The 27,842-nt window shown below is 36.8% G+C and overlaps 1 long non-coding RNA gene across 5 annotated transcripts in view; it reads left to right on the forward strand.

Annotated features, from left to right (window-relative positions):
* Positions 1 to 27,842, forward strand: part of LOC144317276 (uncharacterized) — a 96,278-nt gene that overhangs the window by 9,538 nt on the left and 58,898 nt on the right. For 2 of the 5 annotated variants that reach the window (XR_013383233.1, XR_013383232.1), the window contains exons 3-4: positions 19,353 to 19,498; positions 26,562 to 26,658. This is a non-coding gene — a long non-coding RNA (uncharacterized LOC144317276). Of the gene's footprint in view, positions 1 to 19,352; positions 19,499 to 21,379; positions 21,445 to 26,561; positions 26,659 to 27,842 lie in introns of those variants that run through there. The other 3 variants (XR_013383231.1, XR_013383230.1, XR_013383234.1) reach the window with 2 other exon arrangements.

Below are 27,842 nucleotides of genomic sequence, written 5' to 3' on the forward strand. Positions count from 1 at the left end.
TGTTTTATGCAGGGCACTGGGCCTGGGAGATAGAAGGTAGTACTAGGCACAGATTTTTACCTAAACGACCTGACAATATAGCTGGACATGTAAGACATGGATCTAAAAATGGAAACTGCAGTTGCAACATAGTATCTTTAATGCAAAATGAGAGCATAGAGAATATTATGGGAGCTCATAGGATAGAGCAGTTCAGCGGGCTAAGGAGCCCAATAACTCTGAGCTACAAAACTTGCTGGTTACACTTCTAGTAATCCTCATCATGACTATACAAAACACTGCTATTGCTTGCATTCCTCCCCCACTTTTCAGATAAAGAAATTGAAGCTTAGAGCTAAGTAACTTGCCTAACTAAGCCATACACTTGGTGTCTAGGCACTCTGATACCAGAACGTTATCTCTTAGCCATGATACTAGATGAGGCAAGGCACCACCCTTCCCAGAACATGAACACATCTCAGGGAGAAAGACCAGTATAGCCAGCAGACTCTGATAACTGGAGTCAATGATAAAATACTTCAGAGGGGATCCATGCCAGCAGTTGGTTTTGCCAGCCCAACTCCAGGTGGCAGAGTGATGCCACAGGAGACACAGCACCAAGAGAGGAACGCTAAAAAGCAACACCAATAAAGCAAGCAGGTAGCGCCCTCTAGGACACAAGTCAGAGAGTTGCCTGTAGTTTAGGGGGAAAACCCTGGTTCATGGACAGGGCCAAGGTGAACATCTTAACACTAATGTGTTAGGTACCAAGAGTGACTATCATATAGAACATGACGTGGATCATGAAGTAACTGACTTAACCAGAGCAGGATAGGGAGGGATGGAAAGCAAGAGTCATCCACCCCCAGGATACAGTAGGCACTGTGAGGACAGAGTCCGTGGCAGCCTGCCTAGCAGGCAGAACTTGATATACAGAAAAGAGGCAGGACTTTTTAAGCAGAAAGTTAAATAAGATGCGCTAAACCTCTACCTGGTGGGGAAGGTTGCTAGATTGTTCATCAGACTCAGATGCACTCTGAAGGCCATAAAAAGGTGGGAAGCCAGAGTCCAGAGGTAAGGCCCAAAGTCAGAGCCCAAGTGGCAGCAAAATTAATTTGATTTTTTTGATTTGATTACTTAATTTGATTAAGTTGTATCTTTTCCTGGCAAGAGCCCTGACAACTATTCTGTTTGGGTCACAACTGAGCAAAAAGTCTAAGATATGATTGAGCCCACAGGTGAGGATCAAGGATTCCTACTTATGGCTTAATAAAGCTTCAAAAGACAAGAACCAAGCAGTACCTATAATCTTTTGGATTCGTTATATAGAGTGTGTACTTTGTGCAGGCACACTTTCAAGTGGAGGACCACTGCAGCAAACAGAAAAGACAGACCTCTACTCCCTTGGCACTCACATTCCACAGGGAGCATACTCAAGTCAATGAAGATGAGGCAAAAGAGTGTTCCAGGAAAGGGGAATGGCTTTGCAAAGGTGCAGAAGTGGGAAATTTCATGGGTTGCTTGAAAGAGAAACAATGGGTCTATTGCAGCAAAAGGATTATTAAAGGAATCTAGGGAATTTGGTCATGCACTGTATCCACAGTCACCAAAGCACAGTGTGTTTCAGCTAGAAGAGCCTATAGACCATCTGCACCATCTGTCCCTCTAGTCTAGATCTCCTAGAGGAGATCTCTAGGCCCTGAGAAGTGGAATAGGTAGAAGCATGAGGTACACCAGTCTTAAGGAAGATGAGCCCTGTTGCAGTTATTTTGACAGGAAGTCTGAATCATCGGGTCACTGATATTGGAGTGGTTTAAAGAAATACAAATGGACCCGAATTCAGTCAGGGAAGCCAGGTCCAGGCCCTTCTCATTCACACTTATCTCCAACATTGAGCAAGCTCCAGAGCTTCACAGGGTTGGGTCTGATGCTCTCAACAGCCCGTTCCAATTCTGAAGCTTTTTAATGCTTTAAAGAATCCCCTCCTGGTTACCAGTAATGAGCATTCAGTGACCTCAGAGAAGTGGGGAAGGAAGTGGGGCAGCAGGCAAGCTAGGCAGCAGGATCCAGGTTCTGGTCCGGATTCTGGGCACTGCTGTGATCTGATCACCCCTCAGTGTCCTCATTGGTAGAGTGTAGAGTTGCCAAGTCACCTCTCAACTCTAGTATTCCGTGAGCCTAGAATCTCCGTTTGCTTTGACAGTGAAAGACAAACTCCCAGCTGATGTACTGTTTTTTAAAAGAGTACCAGTCCTCAATGAAAACATCCTTTAAGGGCAGCCCGGGTGGCTTAGCGGTTTAGCACTGTCCTCAGCCCAGGGCATTGATCCCGAGACCGTGATTGAGTCCCATGTCAGGCTCCCTGCATGGAGCCTGCTCCTCCCTCTGCCTCTCTCTCTCTCTCTCTCTCATGAATAAATAAATAAAAATTTAAAAAATAATAAAACATCCTTTAAAAAACTATTAATTGCCTGCTCCTTTACACCTCAACTTCCCCCACCCTAGCTTGTAATTTTGCAGTCAATGGTGTGGAGCTTGAGTTTCAGTGCTTGCTTTCAATGTTCATGCAGCTTTTAAGTAAATACTTTTCTGAGGAAAATACAAAGGAATGAGTCCAGTAAGAAGACAAAGGTCAACAAATTATTAAATGTATTTTCCACAAATTAAACTCATTGCACTGTATACAGTGAATTCTAGTGCAGCCAGGACTCCTTGAGCGTTTCCCCACATGATTCTATAAATGCCATCAGCACGCTCAGCAAGTTTTATAGCGTATAATGAAAGATACTTGTTCTAACAATACCATCAACTGTTTCTGAATCGAAGGCTGTCAAGATTGCCCTTTTACTTTATTCTATGTGGGGGAAAAAAATGACTCTAGGGGAGACTTGTAATCAGAGGGAAAAGTGACAGAATATTGGCTAATTTGCCTCCCTCAGGCCTCTTGGAAGTTCTCAATTATGGTCTCTTTTATTACCCACTTTTCTAATCATAGCTAAAGTCATGATGAGAGTTCAAGTTAAGTCTTGCAGCTATAAGAATATATTTTGTTTCTTTCAGGAAAAAAACCCCAAGTATCCAAACAAAAGCTCGAAAATATCACATGTACATTTCTATGTGCATTCATGTCCCGCATGTCTTAGCACTGCCCGTAAGTTCCTGCAGTGCAGCCTCCAGAGTGCATGGATGATACTGGCTAGCAGATAGGGAGCGCTGACTCTGCGCCAGACACTGTGCTAAGTGATTTGCACGCTGTGTCTCATCCAGTCCTTCCAACAACCAAATCTGGGAAAGCTGTAAATGGGTTGTCCTTTCAAAGCCAGCTTCTGCCTCGTGGTTTTGCTATTTTGGTAAATGGTACCATTACTCTACCCGCTAGCTGGGCCCAAGAGCTTGGCTATTCTTCCTCAATGCATAGCCTCATATCAAGAAAGACTTAGGGACTGGCCTTCTTGGCCAATGTCTCTCACAAGTGTCTCTTTTCTTCCCTTCCCTTCCCTTCCCACAGTTCCCAGCTGCTCCACTGACTTCCTCTTTTCTTTATCACAATGCTTCTGGCACATAAAGGGTTAGTCCAGAGCCCCTGCTCACTGCTCACTTTCTCTCTACCAGTCCGTATCTGTCCCCTCCATACACACACCTGCTTTTTAATGGACATTGTCCTAGGTCATCTCCACCATTAGAACCCACCCATCTCCCATTCTCCCAACAAACATTGACTTGATTATGCACTTCACATTTTTCACTTATGCTCACTGTGTGTTATCTCTTCATAGACATAAATCTTGGCTCTCCAAATAAAATGAAATTCCTTGAGAGTAGGACCATCATCTATGCAACCACTAGTCCAGGGGCTCAGGCAGCAAATCAAGATTAACCAAATAAGTCGGGTATGTGGGATATAATAAACTTTGCAACCTTAATAGTATTAATACTTACATAGTGTTTACTAGGGGCCAGACGTTGTTCTAAGCGCCTTAGATAGATTAAGAACAACCATGAGAAGTATGCACATTTCACTGGTGGGGAACTATGGCACAGAGAGGTTAGCTTACTTTCCTAAGATCACAAAGCTAGTAGGCAGTGGGGTTAAGATTTAAACCAGGCTGTCTCATTGAAACATCTGTGCTCTTAAGCAACCAAAGAAAGAATATTTGGACTGTCTACTTCCAAAAACACCAATATATTTTCTATTCCTTTTCATTATATTTTCAATATCTGATAAAATAAAAAGCACTTAATCGGTGAGATAATCACAAACATACTAGGGTTTTTTGTTTCCTTGTTAGCAAAATTTTAGCTTTCATGAGTGAAAGGAGAGAAAGGGTTGAAATTTATCCTAATGTACTTGAGCACCTTTCCATTTGACTATTTCTGTTTTGTTTGTTGGTTTGTTTGTTTTCTTTGAATCCAAGAGGATGCCTAGTGCACAGGCAAGAGGTGCTTAGACCTTGGAGGAAGCCCATACTCTCTGTTCAGAACTTGGCTGATATCGACATTCCGCCATGGTAGCATCACCCTGTAGAGTAGGGTTTTGTTTGTTAAAAGTAAAATTCCCATGGAAAGAAAAGAACCTCACCTGTTGCAGAAGTTACCTCGATAAGGAGCTGAGATTTCACTTCAATTGATGGGAGTAGGAAGGAGGGCATTAAATGCCTAATGTGTCTGGAGAGGCAGCCTAGTATGGTAAAACAAAAGTATTTTAGAAAGCTCAAATTCAATTTCTAACCTTGCTACTTACATTTGAGAAATTTTGGCAGCCAGATGGGCCCTTGGGACCTCAAAAAGTGTCAGCTATACGGGGAGGATGTTAGAATGAGTAACTTATTGGACACATGACACTTGATTGTGTGTTCCCCAAGGCAGAGACCATGAATATGCTGAATCAGTTCTAAATACCAACACCCAGATACTAGACACTGAATGTGCCTCTGAAGAATAAATGAATAATTAGTCTTAACTTAGAGCTCTGAAAATGACCTCTCCCAGAGCTTCAGACCTTTATACTCAACTGCTGCCCAGACATTTTCACCCAGATATTTCATTATCATTTAAAACTCAAATGTGTAAGACCCAAATCATTACCTTCCTATCAACAAGATCCATCTCCTGGTATCCTTTTCAGTATCTTTGCCTTAAAATGATCATTTCTGATACATTGAAACCCTATGGCTTAAAATCCTCAGTATCTCCTTTACTTTCCTCTCTGAACAATCCTAAATCCTGTTCTTTCCTTCTATTTTCTCAGCTCTCTACTCTTTTTATCTTCTCTGCCAACATGCTGAATCCTTTTTACCTCTTACTGGCACTTCTTACCTTTGGCTCTCTCTCTTCTAAAAAAAGTCAGCCACATTTAACTTTCTTTTTTTTTTCTTTTTATTATAACAGCTTTATTGAGCTATAATTTACATACCATCAAATTCACCTTTAAAATCCCTTAAAAAGGGAGAAGAAATGTGTGGGAAATATCAGAAAGGGAGACAGACGTAAAGACTGCTAACTCTGGGAAACGAACTAGGGGTGGTGGAAGGGGAGAAGGGCGGGGGGTGGGAGTGAATGGGTGACGGGCACGGGGGGTTATTCTGTATGTTAGTAAATTGAACACCAATAAAAAAAAATAAAAATAAAATAAAATCCCTTAAAAGTGTACAATTGTTTTTAGTAGATTCATGGAATTGTGCAGCCATCAACTCCAGCATATTTCTATCACCCCAAAAAGAAACCTCTTACCTATTAGGAGGGCACATGTTATAATGAGCACTGGGTATTATAGAAAACTAATGAATCAGTGGCCCCTACTTCTGAAACCAATAATACATGTTAATTAATTGAATTTAAATATTAAAAATTTTTGGAAAAAAATATATGCAATGTCCACATTTAATTTTCTGGCACAATATTTTAAGAACATCTCTGGCTTCCTCAAAAACCTCCAGCAATTCACCACAGGACATGTAAATGTTCGATTCTATTCCATTATCTCAGTTACAAACATTGCCTGCATCAGCCCTTGTCCAAGCAGCAGGCAGAAAATATATTAGTCATCGGAGCTGGTAAAATTTAATATAAAGAATTATTAACTAGGTAATAATGGTCAACTACGAAAAGTCGTAGATGAGAACTCTTAAGTGTACAAAGGTAGCAACTTCAGAAAGCAGCCACTATCCCCAGGACTAAATAAACAAGGTGGGAACTTGGTAACTTAAATATCATTATATCTATTATTCTTTCCTAGATGGTCCATTATATTCATAACAATTCTATATAATTATATGTATAATACGTAGTTACCTATATGACAAACATATAATTACATAATATATAACTATAAATGAAAATATATACATTTATTATTTAAAGATAAAATCCCTCAGGTGTTCCCACTCCTACTTCCAATTCAAATTCCATATTTTCTTAAACTCTTCTTTCATCCAAATCTCCCTTTGTCCACAGCAGGAATCCTGGGTATCAAGGACAATGGGGATGACCGAATGTTTTTTCCATGTCACACTAAACATTCTCAGAATTACAATACCAAAACTACTACCACTGTAATTATTGACAAATATTTTGAATGTTTTTCATATGCTATTCCCATTCTCTCATTTTTTAGAATATTACTGTATATATATTGTAGAATATAGAGCCATTACATACTAACTTATATTTGTTTTGTTTTTGGCTTGTTCTCCATGTAAATATATACTTAATGCTCACTCTCAATCTTTATAGCAATGTCTCTCTGGTTACTTTGGATGTCTGAAGCTCCAGTATATCCCCAAGGAAAAGCTTCTAAAAACAGTATTCCCTAAGTTTCTGCATGTTGATGGCAATTTTCTGTCTTTATACTTCAGTCAGCTTAGTTGAATATAAAATCTGTGGTTCACAGTTTCTTTCCTTCAACATCTTAAATATGTTACTCTGTTTTCTTCAGGATAAGGCACTGTTATTGAAAAGCTGATAATCTACTTTTCTTTCCCTTATAAATCACAAGATCTTATTGCTTGGATATTTGTTCTGGGTCAGTTTTCTCAGCTACACACACACACACACACACACACACACACACACACCAGATCCTCTCTGCTGGTTTTCTGAATTAATCACACTCTTGCTGATACTCGTCATTTCTTTCTTCACTTTTTCTTTTCAGTTTTTTTTATTGTGGTAAAATACGCATAACATGAAATTTACTATCATAACCACAGTTCAGTAGCATTAAGTACATTCACATTGTTGAGCAACCATTGCAAGCATCCCCCTCCAGAACTATTCTCATCTTACAAAACTGAAACTCTGTACCCATCAAGTACTTTTTTTTTAAGATTTTATTTATGTATTCATGAGAGACACAGAGAGAGAGGCAGAGACATAGACAGAGGGAGAAGCAGGTTTCTCACAGGGACCTTGATGTGGGACTCGATCCCCAGACCCGGGATCACACCCTGAGCTGAAGGCAGACACTCAACCACTAAGCCACCCTGGCGTCCTGTGTACCCATCAAGTACCAACTTCCCAGCCCACCACTTTCCCAGCCCTAGCCTCTGGAATCTTCAATTCTTTCTGATCTTTACATTTTTCCTCTTTTTTTTCCTCTTTTTATTGTAAGATATTAGCTGTTATATATATATGCTCTTGTGTTATACTTCTAGTTAGTCAATTTCTGAAATGATGTTTTTTTTTTCTTATTCTTTCTTGAGTTCTACCACTTTATTGAATTTTCTTCATTCTGATTCATCTTTCAGATCTTCTGTCTTTTAGCTCATTTTGAAATATTGTTATAGTATTTTTGGTTTGGGTTTTGTTTTTGTTTTTGTGTGTGCGGAGCAGGGGAGGGGCAGAGGGAAAAGAGAGAGAATCTTAAGCAGGCTCCATGCCCAGCACAGAGCCTGATGTGGGACTTGATCTTATGACCTGAGATCCTGACATGAGCCAAAATCAAGACTCAAACACTTAACCAACTGAGCCACCCAGGCCCCCTTAAGTTATAGTTTTCATTTTTGTGAGAACATGTATCTCATGTTCCTGCATTATATATAGAGACTCTACTCCTTCTTCTTTCTTTTTATCTGATGATAAATTTAAATGTGATTTGAACACTATCCTTTTTGTTGCTCATTTTGACAAAGAATTCAATTTTCTGAACTTTTACAAAGGGAGCTTGGTTTATATAGTTTTTCCAATTGAACATCTCTAGGCCACCCTCTCCTGGTGGTTTTTGTAAAGTATTCAACAGTATGAACACTTAAATTCTAAGATCTCCTGTTTCTGTTCTCCCTCACCAGTGTTCTGGACTTCGTATTTCTATGGTCTCTGTTGTCCCTGATCTGTTCGATTTAGATTCTCTTCTCAGCAGTTTTTTCTCAGTTTAGACTATTGCCCAGCTTTGTCCTGGGAGGGACCTTTGTTTGGTAGCTTTGACAATGAAGGGAGCTCAAACTATTCAAGCCCTTCAGTTTTATCACACACCATGCCTCACCATAGACATTTTGGATCATGAAAATCCCCCTCAGTTTTAGTTGCTATTCTCAGCTTGGCTGGCTGAGTTTTTCAGGTTAAATGCTTGTTTGCTATTTTGAACCATCAGGTTTGTCATAGATCCCATTGCTTCTTTCTGCTTCCTCTTGGACAAGTGCTAATACCCAGGACGTCTTGTAACTGTTGGTGATTTGTCATTATTTGCTCATAATTTGGGGTTTATGGAAATACTCTGTCACCTAGTTTTGTGAATTGCCTGTGGCCCGTTTTCTTTTTTATCCTATTCTGTGGGTTTTATAGAAGAATTTGGGAAGATGCCACTGCCTTCTTCACAAGATATTCAGAGCATAACTTTTTAATTTCCTAGCTCAGTATACCTTGTACATAGAGGGGGCTTAATAACTATATGAATAAACAAACGTAAAAGTTTTAGGTATTTCCTTCACATACTTTGTAATGTTAGAGCAAGAAGTGTCAAAATTGTAAAGGAAGTGAAACTTAATTTTAGTACCAACCCACCAACTTTCTTGGTCGCTCCTCAACCTGTGCTTTTGACATCTTTCTCTTCTCTTTCTTCTTTCTAAGACACATTCACCTCCTTCCCTACCTACCTATTGGTACATTGTAGGACTCGTGTTGCTAATATTTGTTCAAGAATTTTTCTTCTAAGTTCATGAGTTAGATTTTCCTTTCTTAAGCTATCCTCATTAGATCTGATATCAAGATTATGACAACTAAACTCTTATGGTGATTTGTCAAGTGTTCCCTCTTTCTCTGTATTCTGGAATAGTTTGTGTAAGAGTAGAATTACTCATTCTTTGAATACTTGCTAGAATATATTGGTAAAACAATTTGTTCCTATACACCTTGAGTAGGAAGACTTAACTACAAATCAATTAACTTAGTGGATATTAGAATACACTAAAAGATAAACTGAGTCATATTAAAAATCTTAAGTGTTTGAGCAAAAAACAATTCAAATCAGGCAGCATCCAATCTAGCAGAGGGCCTCAAAGATCTATACAAAATGAAAGACTTTTATAAGCAGAAAGAAGCAAACAACAATAAAGTTATACCAGAAAAAAAAATGAGTTGGTTATTGCAAAGGTAATTTCCTTTAGAGGATGGCGGAGTCATTAGTAAGATAACTAGTGTTGATCAAGTGATTTCTTTTTTTTTTTTTTTTTAAGATTTTATTTATTTACTCATGAGAGACAGAGAGAGAGAGCCAGAGACACAGGCAGAGGGAGAAGCAGGCTCCACACAGGGAGCCCCACGTGGGATTCGATTCAGAGTCTCCAGGATCACAGCCTGGGCTGAAGGCAGCACTAAACCGCTGAGCCACCCGGACTGCCCGATCAAGTGATTTCTGATTGACTGGCTTAAAATTCCATTTCTGGGAAAGCCAAAGCTGTAATTAAGCCTGTTTGATGGTATGGGGCTTAGAATAAGCAACTTTATTACTTCTTTCTTGGTAAATTACATTTTTCTAGGAATGTTACCAACTCTGTTACAAACAGTGCTGCCTATCATATCTTCTTACTAACATTTTCTTCTGTAGCTTCTATAGATATGTCCTCTTTATTTCTAATTTTTGTCCTCTCCTTTTTTATTTTCTTAAATTGACCAGAGGCTTCTCAAATGTGCTCGTCAAATGATCACATTTGCCTTTATTGGGCCTCTCTATTACACATTGATATTACATTTCATTAAATTCATATTCTTTATTATTATTTCTACTTTCTCTGGATTAATTTCATTGTTTTTTCCCTTAACTTCTGAACATAGATGATTAATTTTTAATTTTTATTTTTTCTTATCTACAGAAGTATTTAAGGCTAAAAACTTTCCTCAGAACACTGCCTTAGCTGCATCCAATAAGTTTTAATAAAAGAATTTCGATGTCATTTGGTTCTAAATATTTCCTGATTTGTTATATTTTGAACATAAGTTATTTAGAACTGTTTCAAAAATTTCAAACATATAGACTTTTTCTCTTTGTTTTTATCAATGATAACTAAAGTTTTAGTAATAGAAGATACTTTGATTTCCTCAAGACTTTTTCTCTTTTTTATGAAATTCTAACATAATTGTAATATGGTCAGAAAGTATAGAGTCTGTGACAATAATCCTTTGAAATTTTTTGAGACTTGCGTCATGGGCCAAAATGGATCAATCTGTATAAATGTTTCATGAGCCCTTGAAAGGAGCTGTTAAGTATAATGTTCTTTCTATGTCCATTAGATCAAGCTTGTTAATTGTGTTGTTGAAATATTTTATATTCCTATTGAGTTTTTTATCTGTATAAAATAGCTCTGAAAGGGTACACAGGAGACTAGTAATTTTGGTTGCTTCGAAGAGAGAAACCATATGGCCATGGAGGATTGTCAACAGGGCCCTCAAAGCTGTGTACATTCCAGGAAATGCTGCATCACCCCAGGCCTGGATCCTGCTATCATGACCCTCAGACCTCCTCCCAGTCCTGGAAATATCCCCAATCCCTGACACCCTATACTCCCCACCTCACTTCAATAGTCTGCTCAAAATACTAACCTTATGAAGAAGGCTGCAATTGGAACTGGTGGCACATTTTCCCCTAAGAGAGCATGAGGAGTAAATCCATTCTTTCTCATATCTGTGTTTGTCTCAATCACCAGGAGCAGTTCAAGGTGCCAAGTCATCCTTGTCATTTGTCTACCTTTTTCATAAATTCTGTACATCCCCTCATCTGACCCAATCTCACACACTTACCCACCCAGAATATTTACACTGTGCCCTCAGGAATTCAGTAATATATTAGCAAATACATTAGTGAAATATCTTTAACCTCTTCTCAGAATGTTCTGGCAACTTCTTGCTTTGACTAAAGCTTGCCACTCCATTTTGTACTCAACATCTCACAAGTAGTAGCTGTTTGTTCTCCTACAGCTCTAATCCATAGGGTCTGGAATAGAATAAGCAATAATTATTGCTTCTAGACCATTATATCCCAAGTATGCTCTGCAGACCAACAATAACCACATCACCAGGAATTTGTTGGTAATACAGAATCTTGAGTGACATCTGAGACCTACTGAATCAGAATCTGCATTTTAACAAGATTTTTTAGCATCTTGCATTTATATCATAACCCCATTTTGAAGCAAGCCACTCAGTTAGGATAAAATCTACATCTAAAAAGCTATAGGGCAGCCTGGGTGGCTCAGTGGTTTAGGGCTGGCTTCAGCCCAGGGTGTGATCCTGGAGACCTGGGATCAAGTCCCACGTTGGGCTCCCTGCATGGAGCCTGATTCTCTCTCTGCCTGTGTCTCTGCCTCTCTCTCTCTCTCTCTCTCTGTGTGTCTCATGAATAAATAAATAAAATCTTAAAAAAAAAAAAAAGCTATAGATCTCTTGTTACTTCAATAGGACCAACACTTGTCTCTCCTACTTCTTAGCTCCATTCGGGCTATCCTCTCATAGTTCCTCAACCTCACCTCCCTGTTCCTGACCAGGGCCTTTTTCTTCCAGCCCCCACTGCCTGGGACACTCTTCTGTAAGATAGGCTCTCATTTTATTCTGTACCATATTCAGAACTGTACTCAAACCCATTCCTCAGAGAGCTTTTCTTGATCACCCTATGTAAACTCAGAATTTGCCTACCTCCCCATAACTATTATCTGCTTAGTTTTTGTCAAAGAACTTTGATTTATATTACATTATATAACTATTTATTTTCAGTTTCCTTCCCCCTCCCACACACACATGTACATACACAAATAAAAGCAGCACGTCAGCAGGAACTTCCTCTGTTTTATTCATCGTCATGTCTCCAACATGAGAAACAGTATCTGCGTAAGTGTTCAATAAAGTGTTTTCTAAGAAGGTAATGAATGAGAAGCAGGGTTGGAGAGAATATTTTTCATCATACAACATTTTATACCTTTCCAATTTTGAGCCATAGTTATTATCTACTCAAAAAAAATTTTTTTTACTTAAATGTTTCTTAAAGTTGCCCTGATATCTCTTGCTTTCTTCCATTCAGTCTTAGAGAAAGACATGCCTCTCTTCTCATTGAAAGACAACTCATCAATTAAAGAAAAGAAAGACAACTCATCAGAATGGAATTACCCAACTCCCTCCTAAATTCACATGAACATGGCTCCAGCAATATTCCCTCTCCTTCATTTCTACAAACACCCACCATCAGCCTTTAAATATGCTCAGGGATCTCCTGTAGAGAAAACAAACAAACTCCCTGAAGCAGCTTTCTCCACTCATGCTTATCCAAGTTGCTTATACAAGCTATGCTTAACTCCCACTCACTTCTCAATTTACTGCAATATGTCTCTTGTTCCCACTAGCCCATCAATGTTTTAAACTAACCCACTATTATCTCCTAATGGTGAGATAGATACAATTTCCGATTTAATCTCACTGGATTTTTCTGGTGCTCTTCACAGCTTCTGTCATAATGGTATCCTGTTGTCTTCCTATTCTGCTTTTTCTTAACCCTTTTTAAGGACTCTCACTTGTTTGGGTTCTCCAGGATTCTTTTTCCAGTCTACTCTTACAGAAACTCCTTGAGTGGTCACATTCGTTTTACAGTTTCTACCTAACCTGTTGATGACCTCCAAATCTCTAATTCTGCCCCAGACCTCTCCTACATGATTCTTTCTTATAAACAGATAAAGGTGTGGGCTAAAGTCCAGGCTCCTCAGTTAGCATGTCGTATGGGGTCTTCCTTGGAACATAACATGGACCCTGTTTGTCTCTTCAGCCACATAGCTTCTTCTTATCCTAGCAATTCTAAAATGCACTGTGCTATTTCTAGCCCCATGCTTTTTTTGCTCATGCTGGCACCCTTATAACACCCTCAAGCACCACAAGGTATTCTTTTCTTTGACTGGCTAAGCATCCTTGTCTCTCCAGGCTGTGCTTGGTGCCTTCTCATATTCAGTATACTCTATGCACATATCTCTCAAAGCATCAACTGCATTGTATCAAAATCATATCCTTATGAATCAGTTCTTGACCTTCACCCATGAGGTTCCTAAAGGCAGATGCTAGGTCTTACTCATGCTGGTTTCCCCAGCACTAAGCACAGGTCCTGCCATATAAAAAAGTGCTCAACAATAAATAAATAAATAAATAAATAAATAAATAAATAAATAAATAAATAAATAAACAAATAAATAAATAAACAAATAAAATAATTTTTAAAAAGTGCTCAACAAGTATTGAACTGGGCTAATAGTTATACTGACTTTATCAGGCTCTGAGAAAAACTGGTGTAAAAAGACATAGTTTCCCCTTATTCTTTGTAGGAAGAAAACCACCACAACTAAAGCCCTACCAGATATTTTCACATGTAAATTCTTCTGTTTTATGAGTATTCTTGGAAGTTGTTTGCTGAGAATCAAATCAAGCTATAAAAAAAGGGGACCATGATCAGGGGTAGCCAGATATGGCTCTCTTTAGAAATAATGGACAATTCTTATTATAGATTTTTTTCTAATGAAAGGCAACACTGTTGCTACACATACTCCCACAGGAAAGTAGCTATGTGAGAGAACTCATGAATGTTCAGCCTCTCTCCCTCAGCATGAAAATAATTTGTGCTTCAAGGAAAGATAGTATGAGTTTATTAATGAAAATGAAATTCTTCAGAAGGACGCCAACAGTACCCTTAAAATGAATAAAAAGCAGCTCCTATGACAGACAAGATAAATTTTATCCACATTGTCCTGGAGCTATTTCCTATATATTTTGGAAGGTATAAAATAAGTAAATACAATGGCTTACTGTATTTTCTAAAGAAGTATTGAAGACACATATTTCCTTACCTTGATTTCCCTATGTCTATTTTATTCTTAAGTTACACAATTTAAAATGACTGTTCTGAGAAGTGGTTTCACATTTTCCCAATGAGAAATAAAAATGAGGTCTTAAACCAGAAATAAAACCTTCATTATGTCTCTTTAAATTTTTATACTGTTCCCACCAGCAACTTGCCGTTAGTAGATTGCATGTTTAACATTAATATCCATTCTTAAAGAGATCTTTGGTTACCTAACACAATTCTTTATTCCTTTTAGCAACTTATTTAAATTTTTTAAATACCAGCATTATTGAAAGTATCTCAAATATTTCATTGTCTTGCTTTTCTTCTAGTACAATTTTATAAACTTTTGAAAGCACCAAATCACTAATATATCTTCTTTTACTTCTTGGAATTAGAATATTTTACTTCCCAGGAAACAAATGCCTTTGAAATATATATATATACCTTGGTAGTAATTGGTAACATTATCTAACTTTGGTGGTTATTGGGACTGAGGAACACGTTATAATGTTTCCTTATTAAAGAAAAAAAGGCATTATATTCTAACTTTGTAGCTTGTTATTATGACCACATCAAATATGAAAGTAGAAGAAGCAACACCATCTACAATTACTGTTTTCAGTAATAGAGAATGATAAACCCTGTTCTGAATCTATCCTCATCCTGATCCCAGGATCATGGGATCAAGTCCCACATCCGATTCCCTGCAGGGAGCCTGTTTCTCCCTCTGCCTATGTCTCTGCCTCTGTGTGTGTGTGTGTGTGTGTGTGTGTGTGTGTCTCATAAATAAATAAAATCTTAAATTACAAAAAAAGAATCTATCCTCATCCCATGAGAGTAACCATGAGAGTGGATACTTTTCCAGTAGATATTTCAGACTAGCAATGACTATGTGTGCAGAGATTTTGAGGCATTATTCATAATGCCCTAAAAGGAAACTCGATTTCTTCCACACTATTTTTAAATAATGGTCCATCAGTGAATTTCAGGGACTATTGTTACCTAAATGTGTTAGCAAAATACTTTTATGTGCATTTGTCTGAGGAAAGGATCAGTGGCTTACACCAAAATCTCATTATAATTAATAAAAATTTAAAGTCCAGTGAAATAAGTAGCAGCTACTTATGGGTGTTCCTTCTTCTATTTCTTCTTTTTTTTCTTCCAGTATCTTCTAAGCTCAACACTCATTGGAAACTCCTAGAACTAGCAGTCACAAAACCTAGGATCTACTTCCAATTCTATTATTTACTATAACCCATGTGGCTTTGGGCAAATAGCATCTCTCTAAGACTTAGTTTTCTTACCCTAAAAAGTAGATAGTAATATCCAAAGAATCCCTCACAATGGAGGACACAGCCTGAGTTTCTTTTTTTTTTTTTTTTTTTTTTTTTTTTTACAGCCTGAGTTTCCAAAGCCAAGAGCCACCATCTGATTCTCCTTCCCCAAATAAAGATAGACATATTAATAAATCAAAAAACTATCTGAATATGAAGAAGGAAATAATTTTCAGGGTTAAGACATTTTTTAATTTCACTCATCAACTGTGTATTGAAAAAGATGTCAAACTAGGAAAGAAAAGTATGATTTATTTTGTCATTGCAGAAAAATCCAGCCTGGTTGACAACATGCTGGCTCAAAGTATCACCAATGGAAGACTAAGATAAAGTCCTTCTTGTCAGCATACTTACTGACATCTTTTAAGGCACATTTTACTGGAGCACCTGGATGGCTCAGTCAGTTTCCTCTTAGGTCGTAATCTCAGAGTCATGGGATCAAGCCCTGTGTCAGGCTCCATGCTCAATAGGGAGTCTGCTTGAGCATTCTCTCTATCTCTCTCCCTCCACCCCTTTCCTTACATGTGCACTCACTCACACTTTCTCTCTCTCTTTCCAAAATAAATAAATCTTTTTAAAAAATACATTTTGCTATAATTGCATTAAATTTAATTTATATTGTAAATGATAGTAAAGTTCTTGTCTTAAAACTTGTCACTGCATCTATATTCTGAAGTTACTCCTTTTAAAAAATAAATGAATGCATAAAGTTTCTACATTTTATTGCTATTGTTTATTGTGCTGTATCAAGGCACTGTTAATCCTATATAAGACACATCAGAATAGCAGCTTTTTTTTCATGTTTCAAGTTTTTATTTAGATTCTAGTTATTTGACATATAGTGTAATATTGGTTTCAAGAGTAGAATTCAGTGATTGATCACTTACATATAACACCCACTGCTCATCACAAGTGCTCTCCTTAATATCCATCACCTATTTAGTACATCCCCTCACCTATCTCCCCTCCAGCAACCCTCAGTTTGTTCTGTAATGCTAAAAGTTTTTTATGGTTTCCCTTCCTCTCTTTAGCCCTTTTGATGGTTAAGAATCTCAAACAAAATAACATATGATCCCTAATGTGTTTAGTTTAAATGATTTTACACAAAATTCAAAACTTTCTACCAAAGTAGTGTTTTTTGCCTCATTTTCTTCTTTTTGTTTCTCTTACTCCTTCTTTTAATAAAAAAAAAAAACACTGTAAAATCAATATGATAGTACATAGTAGAACTTACTATCTGCCATCTATTGTATTCAGGACTAATTAATGTATTTATTAATTAATAAATTAAGTATATAAATTCATTTAAGTCTCATTATAACCCTATGAGGCAGATACTAGTGATACTTCATTTTAAAGATGAGGAAACTGAGGCACAAAGAAATTAAGTCACCCTTGAATAAGTGCGAAATGATAAAGCCAGAATTTCACCTACAGTGTCAGGTTTCTGAGCCTGACAAACTAAATGTGAAATAAGAATAGAACACTGAGGGGATCCCTGGGTGGCTCAGCGGTTTGGCGCTTGCCTTTGGCCCAGGGCGCGATCCTGGAGTCCCGGGATCGAATCCCACATGGGGCTCCCGGTGCATGGAGCCTGCTTCTCCCTCTGCCTGTGTCTCTGCCTCTCTCTCTCTCTGTCTATCATGAATAAATAAATAAATTTAAAAAAAAAGAATAGAACACTGACATTCATTCAATTGTCAACAGGTATTTCTTGAGTGCATAGAAAGTGTTGGAATAGAAAGTCTTCCAGTACTGGAAATATAAAAGTAAATATGATGTAGTCCCAGCCATCAAGAAGCTTACAGCTATTGCAGTGCTGTCCAATGTGATAGCCAAAAGCCACCATCTGACTATTTAAATTTAAATCTTAATAATTTTAATTAATAATTTAAAGTATTTATAATTTATATATGGAATTTTTATATACTTTATAATCTAATTTTAGTTGATTTAAATAAGTGTAGCTAAAATGAAATAAAATTAAAACCACTTCTCAGTCACATTTGCCATAGTTTGAGTGCTTAACAGCCATATGTGACTAGTGGCTACCACACTGGACAGCATAGATTAGAACATTTCCATCACTGCAGAAAGTACTACTAGGCAGTACTCATTGCATTTGAGTGGGAACTCAGGGGAAAAGTAAAAAAAGGTTAATCTAAGAGAAATTGAATAGCCTTGCATAAGTGTTCTATATGGTGCCCAGGAACAGAGAAAAGAGAACCTGACTCAGGCCACAGGGCCTAGAATTACTTTTCATTATAGGTGACATCTAAGCCAAAACCCAGAAGGTTAAGTGAGAATTCAGTAGGCAAATAGAGAAAATGGGATGTTTGAATCAGAAAGAAGATGTTTCTTAGTGTTTTCTAGCATGACTCTCTGATCAAACATTTGGTACTAAAGTTCCATCCTCAAACAACATGGAATATTAATCTTACGTACCAGGGAGCCCAAAAGGGAAATTGGCCATGGGAGGTAGAGAAGACATGCCCATCTTCATCTTGATACTTTGTGCCCTGTACTGCAGTGATGCTGAGCTGCACCACACAGTGCAAGGTCTACTCAGGCTTTTATTCTACATCCCCATTAATCACAGATTTTCAACTATCATTTCAAATCACATCAACATGAAATGTTCCAAGCTGTGACTCAGTCCTTTTGGAATAAGTTCTCTTTATTTTACACGAGTCCTGTTTCCTAAGATGGAGAGAATGTCAGAAAACAGTGACAATTATGAGAATTTTAAAGGTGGTCTTTGCCCACCAAGCCAGCTTGATAGAGTGGATTTGTATCACTTCCTGTTTTTATAGGAAAAAAATTTGTAGCATGGTGCTTTTGCAAGAAAGATTATTGAATATTGAAATAATAATCTTATAACTTTTCCTCTGCATTGCAAGGGCATATGTTTGATACTTTTATTAATATGGTAAAATCCTAGATATTAAAAAAGATTTAATAAGCTATACACACAAAAATCCATTCTCATAGGAACCCACTTAGAAGAATATTATTCATTAATTCATTGGCAAAGTATTGCATGAATTCACAAAGGAATTAGAACAGAATGACTTATGAGACTAAGTAAAAGGATATACAAATTTTCACTTCTAGGTCATTAGTTTTCATTTTTCTGAGATGAATAAGGCTAAGGGGATTTTTGACTAAAAATAAATTTTGGCATATGAATATATCTTACCCTACATTGGCCCTATCTTTTCTTTAATCTTTGTTTACCTGGAAAGCCTAGTGGCATTTTTTTTAGTTTCCTATGCTTTTCCTTATTACATACAAAGACAGCAGGAAAAGGAAAGATAGGGAAAAAGCTAAGAATTTAATTTTTTAAAGATTTTTTATTTGAGATAGAAAGTGTGGAGGAGGGTCAGAGGGAGGAGGAGAAAGAGAGAATCTTGAGCAGACTCCCTGCTAAGCCGAGGGCCTGCCACTGAGCTCAATCCCAGGACCCCAAAGTCATGACCCTATCTTAACCTGAATCCAACACTCAGCCAACTGAGCTACCCAGGTGCCCCTAGAACTGAATTTTCAAACTTAGTTATCTCCTGGATTTCTTTTTTGTAAATAGCCTCAGCATGTATATCCATAATTATTGTTTCAACCTATTGTTCTGTAAACTGCAAGAAACCACAATCACAAAGTTCATTATTCACTTTTCACATACCTTCCACTTGCACAGCTTTGTAGTATAGTACTCAGTTCCCTATTTGTTATCATCCCAGAACTATATAGGAGCTCTGTGATGGAGATGGATGGAACAATTAGCATCACCATTGCTTTCAAGAGGGGAAACTGAAAGTCTAAGACAAAAATGGGAACCCAAGATCATCAACTGGCCTTCATACTCAGTCTTCTGCCTCCAGAGTCAGTGAGTGTTCTTTTCATTTTAAGACAATAAAGAAAAATAGACCAGGGACTAAACAAACTCCTGTTGCTCAAGGTCAATCTATCTTTTTTTTTTTAAGATTTTATTTGTTCATTATAGACAGAGAGAGAGGCAGAGACACAGGCAGAGGGAGAAGCCGGCTCCATGCCGGGAGCTCGATGTGGGACTCGATCCCAGGACTCCAGGATCACACCCTGGGCCAAAGGCAGGTGCCAAACCACTGAGCCACCCAGGGATCCCCAAGGTCAATCTATATTATGAACACAGGCAGGGAAGGTATAATCACATGTGGGTTCTTCCCATCACACTCACATTATTGATTGTGATAGTAATTGAAAAAAAACAAAAACTAGCTCTAAGGAGAAATATTAAACCTGGACACAAAAGGAAGTAGAAATTCCAATAAAGGCAGGTCCTCTATAGTTAAAGCATTAGAGGGGAGTGCTGGGAAGGTGAGGAGCATTGTAAACCTGGAAGGCAGCGAACACACATTTCCAATGCTATCCCAAGGCACTCATCCTTATACTATAGAGGAGGCATTGGTAACTTGTTGATTGAGAGAAGATAATTATAGAGCTTGAAAATACTCTAGAAATCATTTCCTTCAACCTCTTTCTAAAGAAAGAAATGAGTTCAAGTTGGTTATACATTCACCCAATGTCCTACAGCTCAACAAAGCCAGGACTAGAACTGAGATCTTCTCATTCTAAATACACTGCTTCTAACCAGAGACTGTAAATCTGCATTAACCAAACTGTTTCACAGAACTCTAGTGTCATGTGGGATGTGAATAAATACTAATTAATTAATTAATTAAGATGTGAGATTCCACATTCAAGTAATTTGGGAAATGCAGGGTTAATCACAATTTTAACTTTGCATTTACTTCACAAATTCTCAGAACCTTTAACATGATAATATACACTATGTATTTCTAAGAGGAGAAGATACAATGTACATGATTTACCCAAATTTTTTTTACCATGAAACATTTAAACTTTTTTGAGGAAAACCTATTACAATTTATGTCAATGTTATTAAATTTCCACAGAATATAGTTTGGGAAAAGCAGCTCTAATGTTATGAGATGTTCTCAATGGCCTTTTGAGAATAAATGTGACTGGAATTGTTTTTGTTTGTTTGTTTTGAAGGTATAAAAATGTAGCTTCAGTTTCTGGCAGTAAAACTCTTTTTCGACATAAGAACTAGATCTCATAAAACATAATTTTATTGACTTCCTAGGCTCAAAAAAAGTAAGAAAATTCTGCAAAATGGTTCTCAACCTCTGGAAAGAACCTGTGAACTAAAATCGGCACCGATCAATATACACATGTGCACACACACTTAGATACATGGGAGGAAGAGAGGCAGGTTTTATAGGTTTGTATATAAAACAAACATAAGAGGAAAAGATGCCTGTATTGGTACTGTGATCAGAAGACTAAGCCTGAGGCAGAGGCAATGAGGAAGAGGTGAACCCAAGGTTAAATTAAACTAAATTAAATTACAGATTAGGTGAATGCTAAAGTGATCCCAGGTAGCATAACTAGGTATCTAGTAGAACCAAAAGAAAATTCTCTAAGGAGATACACATCTTCATTGTAAGTCCTAGCCTCATCTCAAATCAGGATCACCCAGCATAAGGAAACAAATGGCAACATGTGAAAGTTACTAGGGGAAAAAAAAGACATTTAGCCCTCCAAGAATTTCAAATACAATATAATATATAAAGTAATTATATAATAGTATATTTTTTAAACATAAAAACGGACTTCCAAAAAGATGGAACAGACATACTTTTCCCTATTCCCTTTTTCTAATGACAGCTAAAACCTTGGTCCTTGTATAAAACAGATATGAGATCATAAAGAAGAAGAAGTCTAGAATCAGACAGTCTAGGAACCTTGGAACCAAGTATTGATATGATGGTAAGCCCCCTGGGTTTTCTTTTTGCTTCATATATCCCAGTTTTAGAGCTAAAGAATCTAGCACCCAGAGATGCCAGTGAATATGGGGCTGGGGTGGTGGGGAACTCCAACAAAAGCCAAAAAAAGGCCAATAAAAGGAAAGCCTAGCACAACAGAAACTTTTTGATAACTGTGCTATTCCTGCCAAATACAACAGGAAAAAATACGGCCTCACTCCCACCATGCCAGCAAAAGCCAACTTGGTAACCTAGACTTCTACATTTCTACTACTATTATAAGATATCCAAACACCCCTACTAAGAGTGTCAGAGAAGGCTAAGCAGGGATCCAGGGCTTTTATCTCAGTTATCCAGTAACAACCCCCACCCCACCTATGGTATCAATAGAAACCAAAAAAAAGTATAGATAATTCCAAAATTCCATAATTTTGAATTATGTTTAAATAAGCCACAGGAAAAAAAATAAGCCACAGGAAGGAGGGGGAAATAAAGCAGAGAAATTAAATAAAAGAAAAAATATTTTTTTATGTATGCTACTGATTTTTTCAAAGATATTATTTATTTATTCATGAGAGACACACAGAGAGAGGCAGAGACATAAGCAGAGGAAGAAGCAGGCTCCCTGCAGGAAGCCTCATGTGGGACTCAGTCCCAGGATTTAGGGATCATGACCTGAGCCAAAGGCAGACACTCAAACACTGAGCCACCCAGGCATGCCAAAATAGAAAAAATATTAAACTGATAAACAAATCAGGATGCCTGGGTGGCTCAGCAGTTCAGCCTCTGCCTTTTGCTCAGGGCATGATCCCAGGATCAGGGATCGAGTCCCATATTGGGCTCCTTGCAGGAAGCCTACTTCTTCCTCTGCCTGTGTCTCTGCCTCTCTCTCCATGTCTCTCATAAATAAATAAATAAAATATTTTAAAATAAATTATAAATAAACCCTAACATAATAATTACATATAATATAAATTGTCTAAATACACCCATTAAAAGACAGAAATTGGCAGAGTGGATTTAAAAACATGACTCATTTATATGCTATCTACATGAAATTTCAAATATAATAATATAGTCAGGTTGGAACTAAAGGTGGGAGGATATATATTATACAAACATTAATCAAGGAAAGGAGAAATAGCTTTATTAGATCAGATAAAGCAGACATCAGAGCAAAGATGGAGAGGAACATGCTATGATCAAAGAGTTCAGTCCACTAAGAAGACCTAAAAATCTTAAATGTGTATATGCCAATTGTAAAAATTATTTATCTATAGTAATTACTATAAATGTAAATGGTTTAAATACTTATTACTGAGTTTATATATGGGGTCTCTATTCTGTTATATTATCTATGTGTGTATATTTTTGTGCCAATGTGTTGTGATTATTATAGCTTTGTAGTATATCTTGAAATCTGGGATTGTGATACTTCCAACTTTGTTTTTTCTCAAGATTCCTTTGGCTATTTGGGGTCTTTTGTGATTCCACACAAATTTTAGGATTAGATTGCCCTGAATCTGTAGATTGCTTTGGGTAGTATGCATATTTTAACAATATATTCTTCCAATCCACGTGCATGGCATATATTTCCATTTGTTTTCATCATCTTGAATTTCTTTCTTCATTGTCTTACAGTTTTAGACTACAGATCTTATCTTGTTTTAACTTATTCCTAAATATTTTATTCTTTTTGGTGCAATTGTAAATGGAATTGTTTTCTTAATTTCTCTTTCTGCCATTTCATTATTGGTGTATAGGAATGTAACAGATTTTTGTACATTAGTTTTGTATCCTACAACTTTATTAAATTCACTAACAGTTTTTTGGTGGAGCCTTTAAGGTTTTCTATGCATACTATCATGTCATCTGCAAATAGTGACAGCCAATTTGGATGCCTCTTACTTCATTTTCTTATCTGACTACTATGGCTAAAACTTCCAAAACTATGCTAAATAAACATGGTAATAGTGGACACCCTTGTCTTTTTCCCGATCTTAGAAAAAAAAAATCTCATGTTTGGGACACCTGGGTGGCTCAGTTGGCTAGGCATCTGCCTTCATTCAGCTCAGGCCATGATCCTGAGGCCCTAAGATCAAGCCTGTGTCTCCCCCTTCCTGCCTTTCACTTGTTCTCTCTCTTGCTATCTCTCTCTCTCAAATAAATAATTTTTTTTTAATTTCATGGTTTTTCCCCATCAAGGATGATGTTAGTCATGGGTTTGTAATACATGCCTTTATTATGTTGAAGTATATTCCATTAAAACCCACTTTGTTGAAGGTTTTGTCATTAATCAAGGTTGAATTTGGGTCAAATGGTTTTTCTGCATCTATTGACATGATTTTTATCCTTTTTGTTAATGTGTTGTATCACATTGATTGATTTGCAGATATTGAACCATCCTTGCATCCTTGGAATAAATCCCACTTGATGGTGGTAAATGATCCTTCTAATGTATTGTTGAATGTGGTTTGGTAATATTTTGTTGAGGATTTTTGCATCTATGTTCATCAGGGATATTGGCCTATAGTTTTCTATTTTTGTAGTGTCTTTGTCTGGTTTTGATATCAGAGTAATGCTTACCTCCTAGGATGTAGAAGCAACCTCAATGTCCATTGACAGATGAATGGATAAAGAAAGTGTGGTATAAATATAATGTAATATTACTTAGTCATAAAAAAGAATGAGATCTTGCCATTTGCTACAATATGGATGGACCTAGAAAGTATTATGCTAAGTAAGATAAGTCAGAGGAAGACAAATGCCATATGATTTCACTTATATGTGGAATCTACAAAACAAAACAAGCAAACAAAAAAGTACAAATAGGCCCATAAATACATATAACAAACTGGTGGTTGCCAGAGTGTGAAAGAATGAGGAGATGGGCAAAAAGGAGTGATGGGAAGTGGGAATACATATTTCTAGCTATGGAATGAATAAGTCATGATGAGTATGAAAGATACAGCTATAGAAGTATACAATGAAGTGATAATCCATAATTATAGTAGAAGACTTCAATATTCCCTCAAAACAATTAATATAACAATTAGACAGAAATCAGCAAGGATATAGAACCTCACATTATCATCCTACACAATCTAATCAAAATTTATAGTATATTACAGCCAACAACAGCAGAATATATACCTTCAAGTGCTCACAGAACATAGGTTAATATAGACTACATATATATACAATATAGATCATGTCCTAGGGCTATAAAAAACACCAACAAACTTAAAATGACCGAAATTATACAGAGTGTGTTCTCCACCCACAATGCAATCAATCTAGAAATCAGTAACAGATAAGAAAATCTCCAAGCACTTGGAAACTGATCAACACATTTCTAAATAATCCGTGGGTAAAAGAAGAAGTCTCAAAGGAATATTTTTTAAAGTTACGTTGCAGGAAAATGAAAATACAACATATCAAAATATGGATGACATAGCTAAAGCAGTCTTTAAAAAGAAAATTTATAGCACTAAGTAAAGATATTGAAAAGAACAAAAGTCTCAAATCAATTCTTTAAACTCCCATATCAAGAAACTAGAAAAAAGGAAAGCAAGTAGAAGAAAGGAAAAATTAAAGGTAAAGCAGAAATCACTGAAATTGAAAACAGAAAAGTAGTAAATAAATGTATCAAAGAGCTTGAAAATATCAGTAAAATTGACAAACCTATATAGCAATACTGACAAAAAAAAAAAAAGAAGACACAACCTGTGCTCATAGAAAAGCTTGCCCATAAATGTCCATGGTAGATTTATTCAGGCTAGCCAAAACCTAGATTAAGCCTAGATGTCTTTCTATAGGTAAATAGGTAGATAAACTGTGGTATACCTATATCATGGAATACTACTCAGTAATAAAAACAAATGAACTGCTGATACATACAACAACCTGGGTAAATTTTCAGAATTATAAAGTGAAAAAGGCAATCTACAAGGTTACATAATGTATGATTCTATTTATGTAAAATTCTCAAAAATGACAATATGAAAGAAATGGGGAACAGAGTAGTGTTTTCCAGGGGACAAGTGGGAGATTAGATGGTAAGGAAGTCAGTGTGGCTATGAAAAGGGCAACATGAGTGATCCTTGTGGTGATGGAAATGTTCTATATCTTGACAATATCAATGTCAATATCCTGTTATGTTATTGTGCTATAATTATGCAAGATGTTATCATTGCAGGAAATTAGGTGTCTCCCTGTATTATTTCTCACAACTGTATGTGAATCTACAAATTTTAAAATTGCAATTTTTAATAAGTAACAATAGAATAAAACAGAAGAGATGACAAAAATCATCAAGAATGTTTAAAAATTAAATGGAATTTTTAGAAATTATATAAAATTTCTGGGTAAAGACAAAGAATTTAATATAAGTATCTACTTTCACTCTTTCTTTAATCACCAATATTCTGCCTCTAAAGAGTGAGACCAGGAAATTGCTGGTAGAACTTCACTTGGAGAGGCAAGAAGAGCAGAAGAGCTAAGCTACCCCTCCACCTTGACAAGTAAAACCCACTCTTCTTATAGTTCTAGTGTAAATACTTGCTGCAAACGTAAGATCAAAGTCCCCTCAGCAATGATCTCTTGAACTCAGTTCTCAGTAAACTATGCCAATCAAAATCTGTCTTAGTAGCTTCTTAGATTGCTAGCAACATGTAGGATCTCTTAAACCTCTCACCAACTTAAGCCCTAAAGATCAATTTCTGAAAATTGCTCCGCATGCTCTGTAGGGTTGCAAGGAATCTGCAAAGACCCAGACCTGCAAAACAGCAGTTAGTTTACTAGAGAGTCAAGCTCCCACAACAGTAGTAGCAGGTTTGATGTTCAGGTTGGCTCCTCCTTCTTCCCATCTTCCTCTTCATTTGTGCATATTTTTAAATGTCCAAGGGGCCATTCAGCAAGCAGAATGAGAAGTCCATCAAAGAAAAGAAAATATAATTCTCATCATAACCTGTCCAGCCCATTCTCAATTAGATCATTCCCTTAGGTACAGCAGCCACTTTCACATTACCAACCTTCTTCATCTCTATCCCATGACTGTTCAAACCAAATCTCTAGAATTTTCCAAATCACAAGCTAACCAACCTCTTATCATTACTGTAGGCCCAGAGATGTCATGAATAAGACCTGTCAGACATTGGAGCCTACATCCACTCTTCTCTGGTGCAGTGGACAGGACCTTAATCTCAAATACAGTAACGTAAAGTGGAAATCATGTGAGAGCACAAGAAATATAAGTATTGTCTACTTGACACTACAGTATAAAAAGGGAGTTATTAAATTACTACTTTAAGATCTTAGTTATACTCACATTTTTTTCCTGATGGTACTTGACATGAACTTCAATATCTTTTGTAGAGGTGGTGGAAATCAAGAGGTAAAATCTTATGATTTAGAATGTCATGCTTTCAGAATAGAATTGTCTATCTATAAAGGAACCTCCTTTTTATTCCTCAGGAAAAGAAATCCATGGAAGGAGGCAAAATCTATTTTTTAAATAACATATTAGTAAGCAAAGTAGGGGATAATAATGAGTTTTATTGCGTAAATAATAACTCACAACTGGACTTATAATCCCCTGAAAATTCTCTTGTTAGAAGTCAGAAGTTTCCCTTCAAGCATATTCTTCCATGGATAAGTTTAATATTTATTCAAGGAGTCATCAAAGAGCATTAGCAAGTGCAGGACTTGTTAGCTTTGTGACCATATCTTAGCTGTGTGATCACTTATTAGCTCCGTGATCTTGAGTAAATCACTTTTCCTCTCTCTGTCAGAATTTCCAATTGAGTAATATCTATCCCTACCTACTTCTAGAGGATTATGATCAGGCAAGTCTCCATTTCACATTGATAAACACTGCATTTCACATTTCATCCTGTTCTGTTCTACTCCACAATATGAGTTAATTGATTTATGACCCAATTCAAAAAACTAAGAGAAAAAAATGCATATCCCTTAAGCTCGGTTTTTTGATAAATTATATCTACTGGAAATAAAATCATGGTAGTTAAGGTTTCAATTAGAAATCATTTCTTTAATTCTAAACAGATTGCAAGGAAATATGGTGCGTGGGTAGGATTTGCAGAGATAAATGACTAACAGGGGAGAAAGTCATTTAGCAATAGATTCCTAGGAGCTTGGATTTGGAAAAAGACCTTAGAGAACATTTGGTCCAATTGAAGAATTTGCCTCCAGTAGCTGGGATAGATAGTTTTCTGGTGGGTTAATGAGCCCTTCTTTATTTAGATAGTTCAGGACCATGCTAGGCAGTTATTTTGTTCCTGAGCAGCTTACCTAGAAATATTTTCCTTGAGATGAAGAAGTTTCCATCATTCTAAATGCCAAAATCCTATCCTAGTTCTACCTTGTGTTGTAAGACAGAAA

Source organism: Canis aureus, chromosome 7 (genome assembly GCF_053574225.1).
Source record: "Canis aureus isolate CA01 chromosome 7, VMU_Caureus_v.1.0, whole genome shotgun sequence".
Taxonomy (NCBI): Eukaryota; Metazoa; Chordata; class Mammalia; order Carnivora; family Canidae; genus Canis; species Canis aureus.